The 26,235-nt window shown below is 42.9% G+C and overlaps 1 protein-coding gene across 9 annotated transcripts in view; it reads right to left on the bottom strand.

Annotated features, from left to right (window-relative positions):
- Window positions 1-26,235, bottom strand: part of TBL1XR1 (TBL1X receptor 1) — a 180,535-nt gene that overhangs the window by 93,307 nt on the left and 60,993 nt on the right. For 7 of the 9 annotated variants that reach the window (XM_039488938.1, XM_039488942.1, XM_039488933.1 and 4 more), the window contains one exon: window positions 4,482-4,546. The gene's annotated coding sequence lies outside the window, so the exon portion shown is untranslated. Of the gene's footprint in view, window positions 1-4,481; window positions 4,547-16,672; window positions 16,799-26,235 lie in introns of all 9 variants that reach the window. The other 2 variants (XM_039488937.1, XM_039488939.1) reach the window with 1 other exon arrangement.

Genomic DNA, 26,235 nt, shown 5'->3' with positions numbered 1-26,235 from the left:
AGCATAACCTGTGGCAACTGAAGCAGAATAAATTTCTTGATTTGTTTTACATAGGATATTTCTATTAATAAAACCCAGCATAGCATTTGCCCTTTATGCAACACATCACATTGTTGACTCATTCACTTGATCATCTACAATAAACTCCAGCTTATTTATGGCCTGCTGCATTCGCCCACTTTATATTTTTCAGTTTGATTATTCCTTCCTTTGTGAATCACCGACTCATTTTATTGACTTTTAGACCATTTCTCCATTTTATCAGGGTCATGCTGTATTTCAGTCATAGTCTCCCAAGTACTTATGTTGCCTTCATACTGGCTTCAGATTTGATTAGTATACTCTCCGCTCCACCCAATGGAAATATTAATAAGTAATAATTCTTATGTTTATTAGTGGTACTAACAACAAACTCCTATGGGATCTCATTCAAGACCTCCCAAATTCAAAGAGAACTATTACTAATTACCGTTGGTATTTGATTTTTATAAAGCTAATTGCAAACACCTTATACAATTATAATTCTTTATAGTTCTCCAATTTCCCTATGAGAATGTAATCTGGAATTATACCAAATGTTTAATTTAAAGTCAAGATGCACTTTGAACACTGCATATCCTTTCTCAAGTAAGATGGGTAGCCTATTAAATAGCAAAAAAGAAAAGTTAGTTTATTATGATCTTATATTGCCAAACCCATATGATCTAGTGATTAGAGAGGAGACGAATTTTGTTCTTGACACATTCACAAACTATGTGAGACCTTGAGTAAATATGTACCTGCTTCACTATTCCCGTAGCTGAAGTTGCGTATCTTACATCGACGACCCTCCCCGCCAGTGTAGACCAGCCCATAGTTAGTTACTTTTGCACAGAATGTACATTGAATCAGGTTTAAATTAGAAAGGCACGAATTAGAGAAATTATGAGATTTGTGTGTTTTATACTAATTTCTGACTGACAATCTTGAAAGGCCACTCACACTACCAAAAAAATAAATAAATAAACAATCGGAGGGAAAAAAACCCCACAAGTGTTGCTGGATCTTTAAATAGAAGGATCAGACATACTTGGGACTCAATCCTATAAAGGCACTGAGTATAAGGATCCCGATCAAGCCACGTACTGAAGCTTGTGCATTACTATAAATACCTGAGTAGTGCCACACAAAAATCTGTCTGGGCATTGGTCTTGCTTTGAGCAGGGGGTTGGACTAGATGACCTCCTGAGGTCCCTTCCAACCCTGATATTCTGTGATTCTATGATTAACTTCAATGTGACTAGTCACATGCTGAACATTAGAGATGTACTTTAGCTTAAGTGCTTTGCTGGACTAAGTGTTTGGCACTTAGTACCTTGCAGAATTGAGCCCTATATCCATAACCCAAGACAGAGGTGTTCTGGGGGGAAACCAAAAATTGCTTTCAGGTCACCTACTGTCACCATTTTATCTGCGAAGTCCACAAGAAAAACAACTCATATAGTAATACTTACCTTTGGGAAGATGGAAAACTTGTCTTACCTGTCTCTTAACTATATTAGTATTTGAGTATAATTCTAATTAAAAGATAAGTAACTGTTCTGAAATAGTTGGAATAGTAAAATATGTCCCATCTCTGTAGTGAGAGCAGCTCTTACAAAAGTACTGTAGACCATTTCTTGATGCTTCACGTAGCAGTTAAGTATCTTTTATTATTACGGAACCAAATAGCATGCCCTTGAGACTGTACAATTCTGCGTTTGATACACTTTGTGGGGAGGGAAAATTAGGACAGAATGCAACAAGATTTCAAATACAGATCTTCTCAGTATTTTAAAATTTAATGAGGTATTAAGACTAGCTTAATATGGAATGAGTCATGTTTTTAAGGGATGCAATAACACAGAGCTGTATTTCAAATCTTGGCTAAAAAGATGTTCTTAAATAAAAAGAAAGCAGTATTGTTTTCTGGTGGAAAGCAGTTGAGATTAGCAATAAAATTTTGAAGTGAATAGAAAGGTCTGAGGGTACAGCTAGCCTCACGCTTTTGGACAGTGAGTGCCATTCTACCCTGAAAAGTGACTGGGCCAGCATATTGCCTATGAACTACCCATACCCCATTTTAAGGGTTTAGCTGAGACTTAAGTGGTGCATAGGGTTTGCATAGGTCAGGAGTGGGAAATAATTTTTGTAGGGGAGACACTCCACAAATTTTGATAAGTCATCATGGGCTGCACATTTCTACTATATTAATGGAGGGATGCAGGGACTGGGAGGGAGTTTGGGCGCAGGAGGGAGCTCCGGGCTGGGGCAGGGCACTGGGGTGCAGGAGTGGGTGCAGGGTCTGGGAAGGAGTTTGGGCACAGGAGGGGGTTCTGACCTGGGTCAGGAGGTTGGGGCGTGGGAGGGGGTGCGAGGTTCAGGCTCTGGCCAGGAGGCGCTTACCACAGGCAGTCCCCAGCCATCAGTGCAGCAGGGCTCAGGCAGGCTCCCTGCATGCCGTGGCCCCATGCCGCTCCCACAAGCGACTGCGGACGGCTGCTGCTGGCACGTCTCTGCACACCCCTTTGGGAGGCGGGGCGGGCAGTGGGCCTCGGTGCGCTGCCCGCACTCGTAATCACTGTCCCCTCAGCTCCCATTGGCCGGTTTCCGGCCAATGGGAGCTGTGAGGATGGTGCTGGGGGCAGGGGCAGCACACAGAGCCACCTCCCCCCCAGCCAGGGGCAAGCAGAGACACACCAGCAGCAGCTGGCCACTTCCGGGAGCGGCGTGGGGCCGTGGCCTGCCTGAGCACCCCGCTGCGCCGCGAGACTTTTAGCAGCCCAAAGATCACAAGGTGGTAGTCAAAGAGCCTAGCGGACCGGACAGAAAGGTTAGACGGGCCGGACCCGGCCCGCGGGCCGTATTTTGCCCACCCTGGGTGTAGATCCTCTGCACAGAGGTATTTCTCAGAGTTATAGTCGCTCTCTTTAACGACAAGGTAATATTGCATTATGTTTCACTCCTGGTTGTCTTGCCCAGCCAATACAGTTTTCCGTCTTATGCATTATCACCAGAGTTGTTTACTAAATTCAATATCAGGACAAAATTAGTTATATCCATACAAACCCACTGCCTTTTTTTGGTGTTACTCAGAGCACAAGATGAAGGCAGTGAGGTTGTGAAACTTTAACTAAGGCCGTAATTGATTTGCATATCTTTTAATACTCATGATTATACAAAGTGAAGAACCTGGTTCAACTCTCAGAACCCAGGGGGAATTTTCAGGGCTCTCAGTTAAATAAATAAAGAAAGAAATCATTTTTATTTGTGAGCCAAGCATATTTGTCACTTTTCAGGTTAGAGCTACAGGTTATGATTTTAAAACTGCTGCATTGTGACAAAAAAGGACATCAAAATTACAAGGAAAGCAATCACACACAGAGCTGATCAGAGGTAGAGGCAATAATTTGAAACCCTTTCCCTGGTCCTCACTGCTGTGACTTTCTCCCACAGCCCTCACTTCTGCTCTCCATCTGCTCAACCACTACAAAAGCAACAGTAACTTTAAAACAGTCTGCAAAGTTAAACTTGCAATAATCTACAACGCTTGTTAACATTATACGGAGAGAGTGAGAAAATATGACATCAGCCTTGCTGCCTATTTATGTTAGCAAAGAGTAACTTCACTAGTTTTATGCTGGCAAATGTGTTGAAACAAGAAACCGCTGGCACTGCATAGCTTTTTAACAAGAGAAGCTGTAAGTATTGAAATGAACTTTCAAAAGCATGCTACTGGGGGTAGTAGAATATCTAGCCAAATCAACCACTTGCCCATGCCCTTGGTCAGAAGAAGAAACAGAAAGTTACCAACAGGGTGAAGGTACTAATAAAAGGTTATCATCAAATTAAACGATTTGTTGAAAACAAAATATGTTGCTATATTTGCCCACAGGATTAAATCTGGAAATACTTGTAAATTCCTTTGTAAACTGGTATAAAGCTTTGGTTTTTGCTGCAGAAAATTCTACTTGCATGCTAAAACTAAGACCTGGTCTACACTACAGGGCTACGACGGACAGAAGATGCCTAGTGTCAACCTAGCTGCAGAAGCGTCTTCACTTAAATTTGGCTCCCACCAATGTAAGTGCCTCCCCAAGTGGCGTAGCATCAGAGTTGATATAATTAGGTCGACAGTGTCAGTGTAGAACTGTGTTGCTTACGTCAACTGTTACTGGCTTTCAGGAGCTGTCCCACAATGCCCCACACTGACAATATAATCTATACAAGTGTTCCTGTTGAGCACGTGCACCTCCGGCACAAGGAGTCAAATACTGTACACAAAACAAGCGATTAATAACTGCGGTGGCTGTATGCTGACGCGAGTTAGGTTGTTATAATTTTGTAGCGGAGGCATGGCCTAAGACTTTCAAAAACATTACTTACAGTATAAGATTGACTTACAACAGTACTGGAAGAAAGAATCATACCACTTTTTTGTAGGCGGTTAAAATTGTATTTACCATTGGCAGTGCATTGATGTAGGGAAGTTCTCCTGTCTGCTGCCTCCAGTCACAGGAAGATGATGCTGAAAAAGACATGGAGAGACAAATAAAAGGATAAGATTTAACATTTAAAAACAGATGTGCTAACAAAATAAAGCACAGATTAAAAAAACAGTATCAGTTGTGGGACCAGATGGCTCAGGGGACCAGTAAGAGACACCAACGTTTTCACCTGAGAATGTATATACAGACTAAATCAGCAGTGATTGGGAGTGGTAATAACAAGAAGAATTAGTTTCCCTATCAGTCCTGTTGCAGGTGTCCACATCATAAAAAAATTACCCTTGCAGAGGTACAGAACTTATGACTAAATAACTATGGGAAATGAACTGTCTTATGCCATTAGGCCACTGGACACTAGCATCCACATTCAATGGAAATCCACATAGACAAGGGTACATCCCTGAGGAGCTTATAGCTGGACCGTGCCTTTTGATATATTTATCCAGAGACAAGTTCTTAGATGTTGGCATTCTTATTGCCCATGCCAAATCTGATCCAGGAATAAAAGACTTCAGAGGAAACTGATATTTATGTAGCACCTTTTGTAAGCACTAAAGCAAAAAATATCCTTCCATTGATTTGACTGTAGAACATTCATCTTGAATGTTTAATTGGGGTTGGAAGTGGTAAATTATATATTTTCCTAAGGCATACATTACATTAGTCAATATAAGTATGCACATTTAGAAGAACGTGCAAAGCAGTTAAATTTACCAAGTTGTACAATAACTTAGAAAATTGAGGAAGTCAGCATATTTTAGCTGCATGGATACATTTGAAGAAATGCGTTATAAAAATCCTGCAGGTAGGACATTCAAGAGCAGACTGGTATGGAGGCAGATTTTTTTTTTTAAAGTCTACCAGCCTTAATGTGTCTTTTTAAATTAAAAAAAAAAAAAAAAGACTCCATTTCCTATTCTCTAAATGAATGTTTTTAAAGCCACAAAACTCAGTAATAATTATTGACTAATAATTAGCTCGTCCAGAGGTAGAAGGATACTGCAAAACAGTATTCTCAAGCATGTGTTTGATATCCAAATAGCTGCTCACTCCAGCCATGTTCATGTCCCTTTTTATTCACTACTTACAAACGAATTTTTGTTCACATAAATGGTTGGAGAGGGGCTGCTCTCTATTTGAATATCCATGTTTGCAAGATTTGCTATTGGCTAGCAGAAACAACACCATATGACTTAGGGTGACCAACCACATAATGGATAACAAAAAGTTTGCAAAATTACCCACAAAACAAAATTTGTTCACATGAATTGTTTGATCAATTATTAGCAACAAACAACTGAATTTGTAAAAGTTCATTCACCCATGGAAAAATTGTTCATTGATCCTTGAAAAAAATTGACCAAATTGGTCAAATAAGTGGTCTGTTATGAAAATGTCAGACAACTCTATTAAAAAACAAGCATCCTGTGCAGCACAAATTAATGAGTTTACACTATTCCCAGAACATTCTACAAGCTATCCACAAGCACGCATCAAAGAGAAATGTAACCTTCATAATGCAAGTATATGGAGGCACCACAGAGGATGAGAATGAATGCAAAATATGTTGGGAATTCAGATATTTGCAAATGTGATTCTTCTTCCTTGCTTAGTTGCATTAGTAATGCAGAAATTATCGGAATCAAAGGAGGAAAAAATCCACTTGTTAAGTGGTATGATTTTTTATGTGGAAAAAGTGTGTGTATCTTTTTACACAGCTAGAGCCTCATATTAGGACAGAAGAGAAATCTTCATCACATCACTCAGCATAAACAGTATATAGACACATTACTTGCCTATAATTGGAGTTCTCTAAAAGATATTGAGAGACATGCTGTTAGATCACTATGCTTACTTTGAAAGCAGACTAAATCACTTCACGGTTTTGTGTCACAATGCAATACGTTGGTGGACAGTGAAAGATGATAAAATCCAGCTCCCTAGCCTAGTTATAGGTGCGACACATTTTGTGTTGTTTTATTTATGAAGATAGTAGAGGTGTGAGGAAACAGATAAAAACAGTCGGATACAAAAAGAGAGGCTTTCTTCAGCCTAAGTTAGTTGCCAGGATTGCCTCTCTCCAATTTCCCAGTATTAATTTCAGAGTGCAATTCTTAAGGTCAAAGCTATAGAGAGAAAGCTCTCACTCTGCTCTGTGGGAGGGGCTTTATGCCATAACTGTCGTCGTCGTCCATTTTAAATCTAAACACAGTCCTGACAAACTGAGCAGCTGAAAGCAAATGAGTTACAAAAGAACACAGAATAGGAAAAGAAAACAAAAAAGGCGACTAAGTAGGGCAAATAAAAAGTGAGCTCTCAGAAGTATTTCAGGGCTCCATCCCACCCTTTCCCCTAGTTTGTCAAACCCATAATTCAAACAGGAAAGATAACCTGCCACTAATTTTGCTTACCAGGACAATGAAGAATGGTAAAGGTGCAGAGCTGTAGAGCAAAGAACCTCCACCTAAACCTGGGATTATACTCCTGCACAGAAAGTAGCCACTCAGTGACAGGTCTCCACATTGAACACTCGCTCACACAAGGAAGTAATCTCTCAGGCTATCCAATATCCACTTATTTGCCATGTATTCACTTTTGATGGTAGCAAACCCCGCATTGGAAGCAAGGAGGACTGGCAGTTTTTCTCCATTCTTTTCCTGCATTAGCAGTACTTCAAATAATACAGCTGATAACCAACAACTTCACAGGCAGATCAGTGTAACATCCAGACCTTTCAGGACTAGATCACCGCATGGGCAGTTTTTCATCCCTGGGAGAGCTACCTCCCAATCCTTAAATTGCAATGTCAAATGTATGAAACTCACTTATCTGAAACCCCCTTTTTTCAGTATCTCAACAGGGTCATATCTCCTGCTGCAGTCAGGAGATGTGACCCTGGTTCAGGTAATAGGAAATTTCAGAAAAGTGAGTATTGGATAATTCAGTGAGAAGCATCCTTTAGCTAAATTGATCAAAATGCTTTAACTAAGGACATCTAAAAGAACAACTGTAAATCTATAGATGTGTATGTAAAATTGTATACCTCTGATTATTAGGGTTACCAGGTGTCTGGTTTTCAACCGGAATGCCTGGTCAAAAAGGGACCCTGGCAGCTCTGGTCAGCACTGCTGACCAGGCCGTTAAAAGTCTGGTTGGCAGTGCTAAAGCAGGCTCATCCCTACCTGTCCTGGCTCCACGCTGCGTCCTGGAAGCCGCCAGCAGCAGGTCCAGCTCCTAGGCAGGGGCAAGACAGGGCTCCGCGTGCTGCCCCTGCCCCGAGTACATGCTCCACACTCCCATTGGCCGGGAACCACAGCCAACGGGAGCTGGGGGATGGGGCCTGCGGGCAAGAGCAGCATGCAGAGCCTCCTGGCCCCCTGCCTAGCAGCTGGACCTGCTGTTGGCTGCTTTCAGGTGCAGTGCGGTGCCAGGACAGGCAGGAAGCCTGCCTTAGCCCCGCTGTGCCACTGACCGGGAGCCGCCCAAGGTAAGCCCGCACCCCAACCCGAGCCCCAACCCCCAGCCCTAAGGCCCCCCCAACCCAAAGCCCCCTCCTACACCCCAAACCCCTCATCCCCAGCCCAGAGCCCACACTCCAGTCAGAGCCCTCATCCCCTCCCACACCCTGAACCCCTCATTTCTGGTCCTACCCCAGAGCCTGCCCCTGCAGTTAGAGCCCTCACCCCCCCATACTCCAATCCCCTGCCCCAGCCCAGTGAAAGTGAGTGACGGTGGGGGAGAGCAAGCCACTGAGGGAGGGGGAATGTAGTGAGCAGGACCTCGGGGTAGGGTTTTCAGTTTTGTGCGATTAGAATGTTGGCAACCCTACTGATTATAGTCCTTTCTCCATACATGCTTCTTACGCTGCTTGTCTTCTTAGATTTTAAGTCCTTTGGGGAAATGTCTATATATATTATTGTGTCTCTCTACAGCATCTACTACAACGAGGCCTTGATTCTGATTGAAGCCTCTGGGTGCTACTGCAATGTAAAGGGTAAGTAAATAATAATGGAATAAAGTTCATTTCTTTAACTGTTGTATTAGTGATACAGGTAAGGGGATTTGATTTATTAAATGCATTTTTTAACTTGACATTGCCCCTTTTAAAAAGGGCCTACAAGAACAATGGCAAAAAGTCAATCACCTTTTGTTTGGCACAGCCCAACCACCAAATGCATTATAATACAAAGTATCTAGTTCAGCTATAAGAAAACAAAACAAGGTAAATTGAAATGGTTAAATGTTACAGCACCTCTACCACAATAAGAGACCATCATTGTGTCTGATCAAAAAGCAAAGGGTCCATTGAGCCTGTTTAACTCCCACTTGTGTTAATTAGCTGACCCCCAACGTTGAACATGAGTTTTCTAGATGTCTATATTGCCTTTTAAAACTACTCTGGGGTTTTTTTTTGTTTTTTTAAATCTGTAATTGAGTCCTTGAGGACCAAGTTTTCAGAGTGAAGATACCTTCTTGGAAAGCTTTCACAATCTTATTCCAAATTATCCCACTGGCATTTGTTAATTTGATGCATGCCTTTAAAGACCAAATTGCAGGTGACTATCACTATTTATTTTATTACAATTTTAGAATATCTATCCTATTATCAGTATCACTGCTTATTCTGCGATTTGGACCAGGTAACTAATACCAATAGCAACTTAAATTACACAAAGCGAATGAATGACAAAAATCTCTCCAAAAAGCGTCACACAGTAAATGAAATAATGTAAGGTTGAAACAAACTGGCTTTAAGTTTATGCCCTGTATACACTACAAGTGAGATTTTTAAAAGCTCTCAGCATTAGGCTAACTTTGCTTCTGTTAAAGTCAGCTTCGGCGGGAGCAGATTTAGGTCACTATTTAATGCTTCTGAAAAAGCCCACCTTACCAGTGCAACTGTTTTTGGAGTTTTGTTTTGGGTTTTTTTTGTAGCTCATTGACCTAATTCAACAAATACTGTTGAGTTGTATCTACACAGCAGCTTCCTTTACAACAAAATGATGTGCTTACTGTTCTGTCTGCTGACCTAAATAAATATCAGTACATTCTGGGAAGCTATCCCCCAATACTTCATCAGGGAAAAGAATACCAAGAGGTTATGTACACAGAGGAGCAGGAATAACAGCACAAGGGGTAATGAACTCTGAGATATTATGCTGCAGAGACAGCTGGAAGAAAAGGAGCTCCAACCAAACTGGTCACACAAACATGCTTAAAAAGTCCCATCTACACTGCCAAAAACAGTATGCCAACCCAGTTAAAAGACAGACAACTACTTGCCAGCCTAGGCTGCTGCCATGGTGATGCACTCTTAGATGCCATGGTTACCAGCAAGTGTTAATCATGTTGCATGTGGATAAAACCACAGTTAAAGCCAATCACGTCACCAAATGACTACAAACTTGGTTAAAAATGTGCAGTATATATGCAGCGTTGTCCTACTCCTTTAACATAGTTCTGTTTCCAGCCTAACCCATTGGTAGAACAATGATTTTCCAAAGCTAGCTGTCAGAGTGCTTAACCATTCAGTCTACAAACACTCTCCCCTCATCCATTTCACAATGGATTCTATATGGAAGAAGGTAGGGTCAGTTCTACTGCTAAAACACTGAATTTAGTGTGGATTTGAAGAAGATTGGTTCTTCATTTGAACTTGTGCTCATATTTTTTTCTTCTAATCCTTTTAGGAACATATTGTTTACATTTCAGTTGGAGATGCTGCTTTCAAAGATTTCTACATTGCTTGAGTTTTCACAAGAAAAATTTACTCATTCAATTTTGTTCTTTGTGGACTACAAAAGTCTTACATACCAACAGTATCTTGACTGCTAGACTATCCCTTGATGTATTGCTTTTTTCCAGCTATAGTACTTGGAATGGGAGCCACAACCAAAATGAAAATAGAGTTAGGTATAGATAGTCCCCTACTCCCCACCCACTAACTAGGCTGCAGAATCATTCAGAACAGAATTTTAATTGTCCCTAAAGTGAAAAGCACAGCAAAAACATGTTTGATGACAGGTAGCAGAAAAGTGTAGACAAATGAGTCAGAGTCAGATTATATTTAAAGAAAACCCAGAACAATGAAATCCATAGGAATAAGGAAGCAAAGAAGCTAGCTATATGGCACGTGTGAGGGTGCTGGAAGGGAAACAGTCTTGGTCAGACCCAACAGCAACATATCACACAAAAGCAATCTTCTGTCAATATCAGTTAATGTGTAACACTTGGAAATTAGAAGAAAGAATAAATGGAGTATATGTGGCAGGAACTACTTTGCACCATAGTTCACCTACTATTTATTTAAATGAAATTCACTGAATTTCAGCTGAGACCATCTGTTATCACCATCCAAGGTCTGAACATCACATGAAATACATTTAGGTTCATCACTAATATTGTCAGATCAAAAAGAAGATGCACTTCTGAGTCGTTCTTAATTTTCTCATTCCACTTGGAGACGGATCTATGTTTTTCGTTCTACCTAATTCCCCTGCCCAAAACACGGAGTAAAATATCCTCTATAATAGTGCAACTGGAGGGAGTTTGATAACATCTACTTCATAAGGGTAAATTCATGTTTATAAAGCACTTTGAAATATTTAGATGAAAGGCATTATAGATGCGCAAAGCATTATCATCACTGTCATTTTATCTCAGCATTGAGCAGTCTTCGGTATTCTTATTTTATACCCTAGACTCGGATATTGAATTAAAATTCACTGCTGGAGAATTAATCAGAGAGGATACTAATAAAATCAGGCCAGTGCACACAATGGATCTCCAGCAGACCATGATCTCAAAGCAGCAAAACAAAAATCAACCAGTAAATTGTGTAGAAACAGCTTACCTCCCCCTATGTAGTATTTGGGGACCATTCAAGCAATAAGATTATCAAGGATTTAAAATAGATGCATACAAATCTGAACTAAAAAGCAAACAAAGACCAAAGCATGAATAAGGAAATTATTTTTTCAGGAAATTCCATTTCATAGGAGAGCAGTTATAGGTCTTCCACCTGCTTCCAGCTTTGCTGGGCAGAATCAGAATCAGCTTTGTGATAGTCCCTCGCTTCACCATGAAGAGCCTACTAAGAGGTGCAGCTAAGCCACTGTAGTATGCACTGTAGACATTTGCTACAGCAAAGGAAGGGTTTTTTCTCCATCCCTGTAGTAAATTCATCCTCTCAGGAGGTGATAGCTGGGTCAACAGAAGAATTCTTCTGTTGACCCTTGACCGAGTGGTGTCTTTACTGGGGCTTAGGTTGGCTTAACTGTCTCTCAGGAATGTGAATTTTTCACACCCCGAGGGATATAACTAGGTCAAACTAAATTTTACATGTTGATCAGGCCGTAGATAACTTTCACAGCTGGATGGAGTTGGATATCCTTTTTCTCCCCCAATCACCATGATCTGTTTGTTGGAAACCAATAGCAGCAAGATTACTAGGCCTTTCTGAACAGCCTTGAGCTTGGAGATTAGGAATGGCATTGAACAGAGCCATTTTTTACTAAGTGATGAATGACTTGGTCATTGCCACACATATGACACACACACAGAGATTTTTTGGGTGCTAGGGATAAAATAAACCTGAACTTGGAGGTTCACAGTAACCCTGCTGAAGAACCATACTGGATTATCCCTAGAACTAGAATTCATAGTGGGGCAATAGTACCACTATAGTTAAACAGTAAATTAGTTTGAAGTTTAACAGCCAATTTTACTTAAATGCACTAAAATCCACATGGATTCTCAGATTGTCTTGAAAATTGCTGTGCTTCATGAGGGCCCTGGAGTAGGGCCAACTGATCAATTTTGAAGGATGTCTGAGCAAGGGACTGCTTAAAAAAAAAATCACGTGGCATCTAAATCATAGATTATCAGGGTTGGAAGGGACCTCAGGAGGTCATCTAGTCCAGCCCCCTGCTCAAAGAAGGACCAATCCCCAACTAAATCATCCCAGCCAGGGCTTTGTCAAGCCTGACCTTAAAAACCTCTAAGGAAGGAGATTCCACCATCTCCCTAGGTAACCCATTCCAGAGCTTCACCACCCTCCTAGTGAAAAAGATTTTCCTAATATCCAACCTAAACCTCCCCCACTGCAACTTGAGACCGTTACTCCTTGTTCTGTCATCAGGTACCACTGAGAACAGTATAGATCCATCCTCTTTGGAACCCCCTTTCAGGTAGCTGAAAGCAGCTATCAAATCCCCCCTCGTTCTTCTCTTCTGCAGACTAAACAATCCCCGTTCCCTCAGCCTCTCCTCATAAGTCATGTGCTCCAGCCCCCTAATCATTTTTGTTGCCCTTTGCTGGACTCTTTCCAATTTTTCCACACCCTTCTTGTATTGTGGGGCCCAAAACTGGACACAGTACTCCTGATGAGGCCTCACCAATGTCAAATAGAGGGGAATGATCACATCCCTCTATCTGCTGGCAATGCCCCTACTTATACAGCCCAAAATGCCATTTAGCCTTCTTGGCAACAAGGGCACACTGTTGACTCATATCCAGCTTCTCGTCCACTGTAACCCCTAGGTCCTTTTCTGAAGAACTGCTTCCTAGACATTCGGTCCCTAGTCTGTAACAGTGAATGGGTTGGTTCTTATAATTGTTATAAATCTTATGGTTCTTATAATTGTGTGTACACATGGGGCTCAAACTATGAATGAGTCCCTCCAAACTGCCATTACCCATTCAGGATTCATCTCAACAAGCGTCCACAGCCATTGCCCTTTTGGGTAACAAATATTTAAAAAGTCGTTCAGGGTAAAAGTGGGATCTAGTGTGGTTGGAACCAAGCTGACAAGCCAGAAAACGCCATTTGCACATGTGGAGCCGGACTGGGGCTTTGTTGCAAACCAAAGTGTCTTGGAGGCAGTCTGACATCAGAGTAACTGGATGGTTCACATGTCATGCTGTGACTTTTGAACCGGAGCAACACCCATCTACTGTGTGTTCAAGTCTCGCCTTCTGTAACTTCTAAGAATGTATTGTGCACATTAATTGCCCTCTGCCCGGGCTCTTTTCAGAAATTTTGCCCTGAGAGCAAAGCTTCCGGTTTAAAAGCCAATGTTTCAAACTACTCTAAAATCCACATGCATACTCTGTAAAAGCAGCAAAGAATCCTGTGGCACCTTATAGACTAACAGACGTTTTGCAGCATGAGCTTTCGTGGGTGAATACCCACTTCGTTGTTGCATCCGACGAAGTGGGTATTCACCCACGAAAGCTCATGCTGCAAAACGTCTGTTAGTCTATAAGGTGCCACAGGATTCTTTGCTGCTTTTACAGATCCAGACTAACACGGCTACCCCTCTGATACATGCATACTCTGATGCCTTATTGGGACTAGGGGTAGTTAGTGGTGTAAATTTAGGGTTATTTGGCCCAGGGGTTCCTCTAATACTGCCCCCACAACAAGGAGTTACTTTTAATATTACATTACTCTAAATCACACAAATATAAGGAATTGTCTTGAAAACTGGCACCACAAAATGGAGCGTGGTGGAATTTGGAGTCATTTGGCCAAGGGGCTCCCAAGACATAGTTCCCTGTGAAGAATGCATGGAAAAAAGCGTACACCCCCTTTAAGGTAGAGGCTGGAGCATACAGCCTGGGAATAATCTAGGAGGCCGTATCCCATCATGGAGCTGAGCTAGTTAAACACAGGAACAGAAAGCTAAGGAGATAAAGGGTATGTCTACACTGCAATTAAAAACCCAGAGCTGGTCCATACCAGCTGACTCAGGCTTGTGAGGCTACCGGGCTGTTTAATTGTACTGTAGACTTCTGGGCTCGGGCTGCAGTCTGAGCTCTGGGACTCTCCTACCTCACAGGAAGGGGAGTAAAGCCAAGCAGGCTACAGGAGGTGGCAGTTTCTCTCTCTCAGGCACAGGAGACAAGCCTAACCTGACCTCAAAGACTTGGTTTGTAGACTTTGTTTGGGAGCTCTGAACCAGATTGCTCTCCCAGACTTATTAAAAAGAGGATATGCTATTTGGTTAATATGTGCTGACTACTCCTTGCCCCCCATAGTTAAAGTGAATCAACTGCTGCTCCACTTGGAGAAAGTAAGGTAGGGCACGCCTGCAGCACCACCAGGGGGCACACAGGGACTGGCCATACCGTTACACTCTCTTAAATGAACTGCTCATAATACTTTCAGATTCTTAGAACGTTTCTGGGTGCACAGCTATGTAACCCTCGTGAAAGCTATAGCATGGAGTTCCCCTGAGATGAGCTATTAAATGATACCAAAGTCCAGTTTTAAGATATTTCAGAAGTTACTGCAATCTAAAAGCTTTAGCACCTCTGCTTAATCAGTTCATTTCTGTGAAAGCTCTTGTTTCTTCAGAAACTCTTCTGTGAGGGATACTCACTGAGGGATGTACTCACATAGTGGCTTAGTTCTGCCCCTAGAATTTAAGGGCCACAACTTTAACTCCTCTCCTCTGAAGTGCTGCATTCTGTGCATTCAACCCGCCTTTCACTTAGTGTCTGGGGCCACAATGGGAATCACAGTGCAATACTTTATATACAAGAAATATGCAATGATGTGCTATAATGTGAACCAGACCTGAAATAACACAGAAGCTGTGACTGTATGAAAATGATTATTGTTCTGGTAGTGCAGGAAGTCTCTCCAAATTAGTCAAACAGCAGCGCTGAGCACTGTGACTAATAGCATGGACTGTGCAGTTATGCCTATCTGTCACTCAATCAACACAAGATTCACATGGAATCTCAAAGTGCTGTAGTTTTGTTAGAAGGACCTGAAGGAAATGTCAGACTCTAGAAAAATTTTAGTCTTAATACCATTTTTGAAACACAAACCTCCAATGATATTCCCCCACCCCACAATCCACCTCCACAAACAGCTATAGAAAAATGAGGCAGCACATAGAATATCAGGGCTGGAAGGGACCTCAGGAGATCATCTAGTCCAACCCCCAGCTCAAAGCAGGACCAATCCCCAGACAGATTTTTGACCCGGAGCCCTAAATGGCCCCCTCAAGGATTGAGCTCACAACCCTGGGTTTAGCAGGCCAATGCTCAAACCACTGAGCTATCCCCTGAGGGATGTTTCTCAAGACCTGTGGTAACAGGGGAATGGGAGGAAAGGCACATCTGAGATTGTCTGTCCATGACAATAGGAGAGCATGGTCCTGGAAGCTGTCACCTATAGCTCCTCTCGAGAAGTACAAGTGAAACTTCCTGTTCATTTAAACTACAGAATATTTAAAATGATACTCTAAACCCCAAAACACACATTTTTTGTAGATCTTATTTATCCCCTGTTAAAATGGAAATCCTGCAGTAACCATAACTGTGGTGGCACTATCACCCCACCACATTTGGGTCAGCAGAAGGTAGAGTTGGTGATGCAAATTGGGGTAATTTGGTCAAGGAGTACAGCAGATACAGTTCCCCCTGTAAGGACTTTTAACAATCGAATTGCTCTAAAATCCACACACATAAGAAGACTGTCTTGAATCTATGCCACACAGGCTGGATTACAGTTTGGGATGCAAAATTGGGGGGGGGGGTGATTCCCCAACGTACAGCTCCCCACAATGAGTTTCTTTTAATTTTCAACATGCTCTAAAATCCACATCCATAGTGCGATTATCTTGGATATTAGTCTAGCAGAACAGGGGCAGAGACAAACTTCTGTGTCTAAATTTGAAGTCATTTGGTCAAAAAGGTTCCTGAGACACAACTTTCTACACTCAGTAAGGATATTATTTTACTATTCAAAATGCTCTGAAATCCATTTGACCCAGTGAGATTGGCTTGAAAATTGATATTCCACAACAACTTTGGTGGCAAAATAAGATCACCAATGATGGATATAGACTGAACATCCACACACACCATTTTAAGGACCTAGCTTGAGGTTTTTCCAGATGGCACTCCATCTGCAAGTAGGCTACCTCCCTTTGGAATATGCCTTGATGAACAGGATTTCGTAACAATGGCTGAGGTATACTTTGGAGAGAGGTCGGAGGAGAACACCCATTGAGATTAATGAATCTGTTAACACTTCTCCAAGCTATTGTGGTGTTAGGCTGTATTAATTTCCAGGAAGAGTTCTGAGTCATCTCAGAACATCCCATGGAGATGAATGAGTTACTTCATACCTCTGCAATCCTCCAGTTAGATTCTCTTGCAGCTATGGAGATGGCTTTGTGGCTTCTTCGGAGTCAGGAGTCCACAATTCTGCCCATTAATTCCTATCGAAGGAAATCATCTTGGGTCAGTGTTCCCTGTGTGGGAAGGGAGAATGTCCTGGATGGTATACAGGTGACCTTTGTATCCACTGGGCTATTGTGCCTGGATCCTGGCCACATAAGAAGAAAAAGCCCTGTCTGGAAAGGAGCAAGAGGAGCTATCCTCTTTGTTTGCCTGACAGTTTGGGTACTGGCCTACAATACTTGCAAAAATCTCTGGTCACTGGCATTGTACCACGTGGGTGGTTTCTCCTGCAGAGTAAAAAGGTGCTTATTAACTATATTTATAGCATCTCAATTGTGTTGATCTTCTCCTGATGTAGGAGCAAATTTATCTCAACAGACTGGTGAAAGAAATATTACACATTTTGTAATCATTCAAAGTACCACACTAGAAAGATGTTCTCAAATTAAAGTTGAATGCTGAAGTCAATATATGCATTTTGCTCCCACTGAAAATACTGCCAAATGAATATGATACATCATTCTTCCACTACTGTAGATGCACCATTCAACCAGTAGTCGTCATTTCAAAACAAGTTGTTTTATATGTATATAAAAACAGCCTCTTAACCAAAGAACTCCATATTTAATCACAGTTCCGTTTATTATGTTGCTTCACCTAAAAACATTTTTACTATTGCTAGAGAAAAGTTCCCCCATTTCCTCTGCAAATATTTCCTCCCCCCATCAGATTTAACAAAGCTACCATTTTGCCTTTGAGAAATTACAAAGGCCTAAAAGAGGAAGTCCACAGGGTCAACAGTCATACAAGAAATATTACAAGCAAAAATACAAACAAGCCAAAAATCATAACGAGTGTTGGTACTGAAATAAAAAAATAAAAAAAAAAGATCTATATAATACTGTTTTTTACTGTGACATACTGAACAGGAATTTGAAACAAGAGAATGTTGAGTGTTCAGGACTGTATTTACAATCATGCCACTCAATTTCAACAGTTTATTCCCCAAAGAACATTGGCCCATAGATAGTAAGTTTTCGTCAGCAAAAACAATCAGCAGTTCCTTACAAGTTCCTTCTAGGAAAGCTGTTCTGTTCTCAATCTTATCACCATGGTAACTTGACTGAATGCTCTCCTCAGAGTCTCACCTTTCCACTCCTACTTTCTGTTTTGGTTTTCATTCGAGTTCATCATAAAAGATTACACAATCTTATTTTTTGCTGTAACATGTTTCCACCACTAATGGCAGAGTGCATTCTAACGTCATCAAGAGTGACTGGAAATTAATTTTATTTAACCTGTTCTGAGTATAATAGCTTTGATTCACCACTTTCCAAAAGTACTGTACTTAGAAAAGCTGAGCAATGTCAGGCATATAACCTACATTTTTTTCTAAAACAGAACAGTCAATATAGTATAGGCTTAGCTGCCACATCTTGCATTTATCAATGCACAGATTGTCAACATGTTGATTTTTTTTTTAAAAGCAATATAAGCACAAGTCTTGCTGATATCTTATCAAGCCCTTAATGATCTACGCCTGGGATACTGGGAAGCTTCTACTAAGGATGGGGCAAGGGACATAATTAAAAAAATATATTTAACAGGTCTAGAGATCCAGGAGGAAGAGGAACTAAGGGTATGTCTACACTGGAAACTTCAAAGCGATGCTATGGGAACACTCTCGCGGCAGCGAGCATTGGGAGAGAGCTCTCCCAGTGCTCCTGGTAATCCACCTCCATGAGGAAATTAGCTCCAAGTCGGAGCCCATCTACACTAGCGCTTTAAAGTGCTCGGACTTGCTGCACTCAGGGGGATGATTTTTCACCCCCCCTGAGCCAGCAAGTTAGAGCACTATAAAATGTAAATGTAGACAAGCCCTACGTAGAGTGATTCAAGAGGGCATAGCTAGAGCCAGTGGGATGACATTAGAAGGAAAATGTAGGCTGAATATCAGGGAAATCGTCCCAACAATGACATCACGCACATTGAGGAACAGCTTCTTAAGGTAACTGGTGGAAGCCCTATAGCTTGGAACATTTTAAACAAGAATGAAGAATAGACATACTGTAGCAAGTAAACCTCCTTTGGCTGGAAGACTTCATATGCTCCTCTTCTTCTAGTTACTATTTTTCTTGAATGAGAGAGTTCCTCCCATGCAGTCAACATTGGCTGAGTTATATTTGCTGGAAATCTCACTGTTCAAAAGAGATCAGGCCAGGAGAGCGGAGTCCTGAGTTCAGGGACTTCCTCTATGGAATCCCCTCTCAGAGGATGTCTGCTAGAGTCCCTCAGCAGTTGTCTTCGGGTCCTGGTGAAAGCCCTTCTATTCAGTTCAATTTATCTGCATCACTATGATCTAGTAGACTGACCAGGGAACAGGAGCAAGGAACACAAGAGTTCTAATCCCGACTCTGATACTTATTGTCCAGCTTTGAGCAAGTCACTTAATTTCTCTCATTTTTCCCCATCCTCGAAATAGGCATAATACTCAAAAACCTCAAAAAAGGTACTGTAGGTCAATGTCTATATAGCATTTTTAGATTAAATGTGCTATATGATTCTCATTATTACTACAATTATCCTCGTTCCTCTCATACACTTTTTTCCACCCTGCCTTTAGCTTGGTTTTACTAGAGCCACCAATAGCCTAGCTTTATCTAATTATGGTTTTAAGATCCACGTGATGGGTGCTTTGGAAACAAAAGAAATGTGATAAACGTCTAATATTCCGTGATTTACTCCTTTCTTCATTTCCAGTTCCAAAGTACAGATCACCAAAGGTGCCGACTCCATGGGTGCTCCAGGGCTGGAGCACTCACAGGGAAAAAAAAGTTGGGTACTGAACATCCACCGGCAGCCCCCCCGATAAGACTCACCCCCTCCCCCTAGCGCCTCCTGCCCACCAGTGGACCCAACCAATCAGCGCCTCCCCCTCCCTCCCCGCACCTCCTGCCCAGCTCCATCAGCTGTTTCACAGTGCGCAGCTGGCTGGGGGGAGGGGGGGGCAGAAGAGGGGAGGCGCGAGGACACAGTTCACTCGGGGGAGGGGCGGAACAGGGTGGGAAGGGTGTAACGGGGGAAAAAAGCAGCAGGGCCTTGGAGGAGGAGGTGGAGTGGTCAGGGTCTGGGGCAGAGTCAGGGGTCGAGCACCCCCTGGAACACTGTAAAGTTGGCACCTGTGCATATCACTCTCTGTATCGCATTTTACTACTTTCTGTGGTGATAACAATAAAATATGCTACTTAGCCAAGCATGCAACTGTTTATTGCTATAGTGAGAAGAGTAAAATAAACGATGTTGTCAAAAATACCCTACATATTAATTTTATTTTTTGTTTGATATGTCACAGCCATCAAATATTGTGGCATGGCTCTTATTTGCTTTATGAATGAATAAAACCCTATTTCCTATTTTACACTTTCATCCATTTAGATTTTTTTAAATAGCACTTTGTAATTAAATAACACAATAAGTATTATTAAGTGCTATACAATATATAGAGAATTTGGCAGCATAATGAGATTACATAAATATCTGATTTACTAAGGTCCAGAAAAGTTACTATTTTTTATTTAACTACTTGAACACTGGAACCATAAAAGATTCAAGAACTTGAACTCTCTGCTTTCTTTAGGAGAAATATATAATAGAGGCATTTATCCTGATAGTCTATATCCACTTCCCTCCCATCATGACCTCAGTCCTAACCTAAAGAAAAAGAACAGAAAGTACTTGTCAGATATGTCTGTATGGGAGGTTGATTGTGAAGCTAAGTTTGCCTATCCGAATAAGTTTCTAATCAGTGCCATCCCTGGCACGTCTGCTTCACAATTTCCCCACAGTCCATGAGTGGGACACCATTTATGCTCATGCCAATGCACAGCAGACAAATGAAAACAATGCTCAATGTATTTTCCACAGGGGGGGAGGGGTAGCAGTGAGGCGACGCATGATGTGGGAACTTCAATCATTTATCAAAGTGTTTCTGCATCTTCCTATTACTCTAGGGCAGTGGTCACCGACCCCGTCGATAGCGATTGACTGGTCAATCCTGGCAACTCTCCCAGTCGATACGCTCCTGCAAGCACCGCCCCCGCAGGTCCCATTGGCCAGGAACGGGGAGCTGTGGCCAATGGGAGCTGCGGGGGTGGTGCTTGCAGAGAGAGGCAGCATGCAGTGCCACATCCCTCCCCCAGGGGGCATGTTGACCCCTTCCAGGACAGTGTGGCCACCATGGGGCACTACTGGCTGGCAGGGTGGGCGGGGTGGCCCGGCTCGTGATGGGGAGGAGGTGCCGATGTGCCTGAGTGGGGTTGGGACAGGCAGCCTATCTTAGCCCTGCTGCACCGCTGACCGGGAGCCGCCGGAGCTAAGTGCCCCCCCCCCCCAAGCAGGAGCCCGCACCCCAACCTCCAGCCCTGAGCCACCTCCTGCACCCCACACCACATACCCCCTCCTGCACCCATACTTCCCCTCCCAGCGCCCACACCCTGCACCTCCTCCTGCACCCCAACACCCTGTCCCAGTCCGGCATCCCCTCCTGCACCCAAACTCCCTCCCAGAGTTTGCACCCCTCACCCTCTCCTGCAGCCCAACCCCCCTCCTCCCCCCCAGTCTCAGCCCGGAGCCCCCTCCCACGCTGCGAACCTCTCAGCCCCAGCCCAGAGCCTGCACCCCCTCCCGAACCCCAACCCCAGCCCAGTGAAAGTGAGTAAGGGTGGGGAAGAGTGAGCAACGGGGGGGGAGGGAGGGGAAATGGGGTGGGCGGAGCCTCAGGGAAGGGGTGGGGTAGATCCTGGGTTGCCTTTAAAAATTGAAAAAGTGATCTTGGGCATAAAAAGGTTGGTGACCACTGCTCTAGTGTCTGACCCAGGGACAAGTGAAGTTTTGGAATTACAAAATTATTGCACACAAATTCTATGCCAGTGTAATACCTTATCTATTTTCTTTGAAAGTTTGTCCAAGTGCACGCTTATTTTCCTTATTTCAAACCCTGAGCAACCACCTTCCAATGAAAGCAGGAATATAGCTACTAATCTAACTTTGAACACTTTGGGCTACATTTTCAAAGGAACTTCATCCTGGTCTCACAAATTTTGCCTGTTATTTAGAGGGAAAAATCTGTATCTGTGTACACACACACACACACCCCAGATGACGTTTTGCTAACATAAAACTCAAATACAGAACTACATGACAAGTGTTAGAAGCAGTTAATAGTTTGATTTTAGATCAGACCGAGCTGAATTATATGTGGTATTTTTAAAATATAGTGCTTTTCATATAATGATTCAAAATACTTATTACTTCATACCTATTAACAGCAGTGGCAAAAGTGAAGGGACAGCATTTAATCTCAGAAACTACCAAAATAGATTATTTTTATAATGTATCATTTGTTTTACTTTGCAGGTGAAGGGTTAATTTGGATTATTATAGCCATTTAAACATGTGGGCATAATAAAGCACAAATACAAAAAAGTCATGTCAGTAACCTAGGTGCTTTCCTTTCCCATTGCTAACTCCACTCTCTCAGAGCAAGAGATATGTCCATAAAGGGTATCATAAGGAAACGGAAGTGAATTGTAGAAGTAATGCAAAATGAAACCCAATGCTCTATATGCACATATATGATGGGAAAATGTATACACAGAGATGGTTTTATTTGGCCTGTTTCAGCTTTTCACCTCCCTGCCTGCATAGAGCAAAATTGCCAGTGGGGCAGGGATTTGATTTCATGTATGGTTCTGTGCCTGTGTATAAATCTCTCATACCCCAGAATTTTTTTTAAAGTAGGGACACATACAAATTTTAAATAGATGATTTTACTTGCATTTATTTCATTTAACTATCTAGGTTATAGGGACGGAATAATACATACATATAGGAAACACCCTAACAAGTGAGGGGACCAACACCATTAATGCCTGCAGAATCCTCCAATTTTTTTTAAAAATTAACTATCTAGCCCAACTATGAACAATGCTTAAACAGAAACAGTATTTGCATCTGCAAATGAGGGAGTTACTCCCCAGTAATTGGAGGTTCTTTGAGATGCGTGGTCCCTAGCTGTATTCCACTGAGGGTTATACATGCACACCACGCACCCGGAGTTGGAGAATTTGAAAGTAGTGTCTGTTGGTCTGCATATGCGCCCTGGCTCGCCCCATGCTTCCATCCAAAGTGATAAACACCGGGGCAAATCAACCACATCTCCAGTTCCTTTTCCATCCTGAATCAGACAGATCCGTAGCAGAGGGGAAGGAGGGCAGAGAAATGCCACACTGAAGGAATTGTCTGCCAAGTCCTGCACTGACTCGTGGTGAGCTGGGAAGGTGTGCACAGAACTCCATGTGGCCGCCCTACGTATGTCCATAAGTGGCACGTCCTGAAGGGAGGCTGCAGTCAAGGATTGAGCTCTCATGAAATAAGCCCTCACCCCTGTATGGGGAGTTGGGCTTGATAGTTGGTAGCAGAGTTTAATGCAACCCAAAATACATTTGGAGATTCTTTGGGTAGAGATGGCTTACCCACTCCCCTGCCCCCCCGAGTCTTTCTGCTACTGCAACAAACAATGTACGGGACTTCCTGCTAGGTTTTGTTCTCTGTAGGTAGAAAGCATGGGCTCGTTGGTCATCTAGGGAATGGAGTTGACGTTGCTCCGTTGATGTGTGAGGCTTCAGGAAGAAAACATGTAAGTGAATGAAATTATTGTGAAACTGGAAGACCACTTTTGGTAAAAAATTGGGGTACAGATTTAGGGGGACTATGTCCATGGGGAAAACCATGAAAGGCGGGTTTGACATTATAACTCCAAACTTGCCAACCCGTCTCATGGAAGTGATAGCAACAAGGAAGGCGACTGACAGAAAGAAGGGACATGGAGCCCGATGCTCACAGTTCAAAGGGTAGTTTCGTTAGCATAGAAAGAACTAGATTCAGGTCCCATTAGGGTGCGATCACTTGGACAGGAGGGAAGGTTTTGATGAGGCCTTTCAAAACCTCGTAGTTAGTGGGTGTGTAACGATGGCACAACCTTCCACAAGAGGGTGGAATGTGCTAATCACTGCCAGATGAACTCTCAAAGAGTTGAGGGTAAAACCTGATGACTTCAAATACAGAACAGAATCCAGAATGAGGGGGATCTCTGCTCACTAAGGTAAAAGTCCTTTTTGTTGGAGCCAAGATGAGAAACATTTCCGATTGGCTCGGTTACATTGCCTAGCAGAGTCCTTCCGGCTGCTGGAGAGGATGTCTTGTACAGCCGGAAAGCACGTGTGTTCTAAAGCAGGTGCCCATCCAAATACCATGCTCTGATGTGGAGCACATGTGGATTGGGATGCTTGATCTTGCCATTGTACTGAGTCAGCCTGTTGAGGAAGTCGTGGAGGTGCATAGGTGAGTGGGCTGACATGCGGAGGAGACTGAAAAACCAGAATTGTTTTGGCCAGCAAGGGGCAAATCAGAATGACCATTGTTCTGTCTCGTCAGATCTCGTGCAGTACCTGAGGTAGGAGCAGCAGAGGAGGGAAGGCATAGCTGAATTTGTCACAGGCTAGACAATCAGGGAATTTGGAGGAGGTGCGTAAGAAGAAACTCAGACCTTGTGGCAGGGACATAGTTATGGTTTTCAGCCTCTTTGGAGTAGCAATGCATGTGGCAAGGATGTGCCATGCTGTCCTGGCAGGCTCCAGGATAGTGTCATTAATTGGCAGTGCAATTCTGGCCAGTGCTGATGTATGGAGGATATCCAGCAGCTTATTCTGGGTATCTTGGATCTCTTCCAGGGAAATCTGGAGTGTGATGTTGCAGTCTATATGATTTTATAAAAAATATGCTAATGAGTGAATATAATGTAGCTGGAATATGCTTCATGCAAAAGGTCTCTTGTAAGGTATCATTACAAAACTTAATATACTGAGTGTGTTCATCCTATTTCTATAAATGTATCACTCTTGTATCTAAAACTAGAAATATGAAATATAACTCTGAGGGCCTATTGTAATTATGCAAAGTATGGGCAATTAATGGTGGTTTGGAATCTTGATGGGTCCCATCAACCAGGACAACTGACTGTAGGTGGCTCTGTTTGCAGGCAGGCCTTCCTGTGAGTCAGGCTGGAAGGAATGAAGGCTTGGAGTCTTACAGTGACGTGATCATGTCACCTGAACTGGAATCCATCTTTAACCTGGTGTCTTTCCATTGAGAAGGAGGGGGTGGGAACCCAGAAAGGGACAAAGGATTCTACCTTATGCAAAATATATATAAATGGGTGGAACAGAACAAAGGGGGAGGAGCCACCATGAGGAATCTCCTAGCTACCACCTGAGCTGGAACAAGAGCCGTACCAGTGGAAAGAATTGTGCCCAGGCCTGGAAGGTGTCCAGTCTGAGGAAAAAACTGACTGAAGCATCTCTGAGGGTGAGATTATCTGTATTCAGTTTGATTAGACATAGATTTGCATGTTTTATTTTATTTTGCTTGGTGACTTACTTTGTTCTGTCTGTTACTACTTGGAACCACTTAAATCCTACTTTCTGTATTTAATAAAATCACTTTTTACTTATTAACTCAGAGTATATGTTAATACCTGGGTGGGCGAACAGCTGTCCATCTCTCTCTATCAGTGTTATAGAGGGTGAACAATTAATGAGTATACCCTGCATAAGCTTTATACAGGGTAAAACGGATTTATTTGGGTTTAGACCCCATTGGGAGTTGGGCATCTGAGTGTTAAAGGCAGGAACACTTCTGTAAGCTGCTTTCAGTTAAGCCTGCAGCTGTTAGGGGACATGGTTCAAACCTGGGTCTGGGTTTGCAGCAGGCTAGCGGGTCTGACTCAAACCAGGCAGGGCACTGAAGCCTCAGGCTGGCAGGCAGGAAAGCAGGGGCAGAAGTAGTCTTGGCACCTCAGGTGGCAGCTTCCAAGGGGGGGTTCTCTGATCCCACCCATCACAGAGTTTCTGCAACATGACTCTCTGCAACAGTTCCTGATATTGCCTAAAGTCATCCAATGGAGAAGGGGATGCTGCAGTCACCATTTCATCCAGAGAGGAAGATGGACATCTTGCCGGGATCAGAAATCACCACTGGGATCGGACTAAGGGGTTCTTCCTCTACCAGTGGATAAGAGTGCCTGCTAGAAGGATCCCTTAGGGAGGAGGCAGGTGAAGGGTCTCTTGTGGACCAAGCCGGTTCTGAGGGGTGGTATTGGGATCAGGGTCCCAAGTATGACCAGTAGGTTGGATCTGAGGGAGGTTGTGGTAGCCTCAACGGCATGAGGTACCAATGGCTCCAAGGTAGATGTAGTGGATGCGGCCATGGATATTGTGGTCTCCGTAAAGGCGCATAGGGATGAAAGGGCATGGCCAGTTCCTCTCCCGCTTCTGATTCGTCAGCGGAGGAGAAAGTGGACTCTGTTTCAAAGCCAGCAAAAGCAGGGCAGATGGTGAGAGTCCTGTTCTGGGGTAGAATCCGTGGCACAGAAATAATCTCTATAGAGGTG

This window comes from Mauremys reevesii, linkage group 9 (assembly GCF_016161935.1).
Source record: "Mauremys reevesii isolate NIE-2019 linkage group 9, ASM1616193v1, whole genome shotgun sequence".
Taxonomy (NCBI): Eukaryota; Metazoa; Chordata; order Testudines; family Geoemydidae; genus Mauremys; species Mauremys reevesii.
The sequence above is the reverse complement of the archived record's forward strand: the minus strand, read 5'-3'. Positions and strand labels throughout refer to the sequence as shown.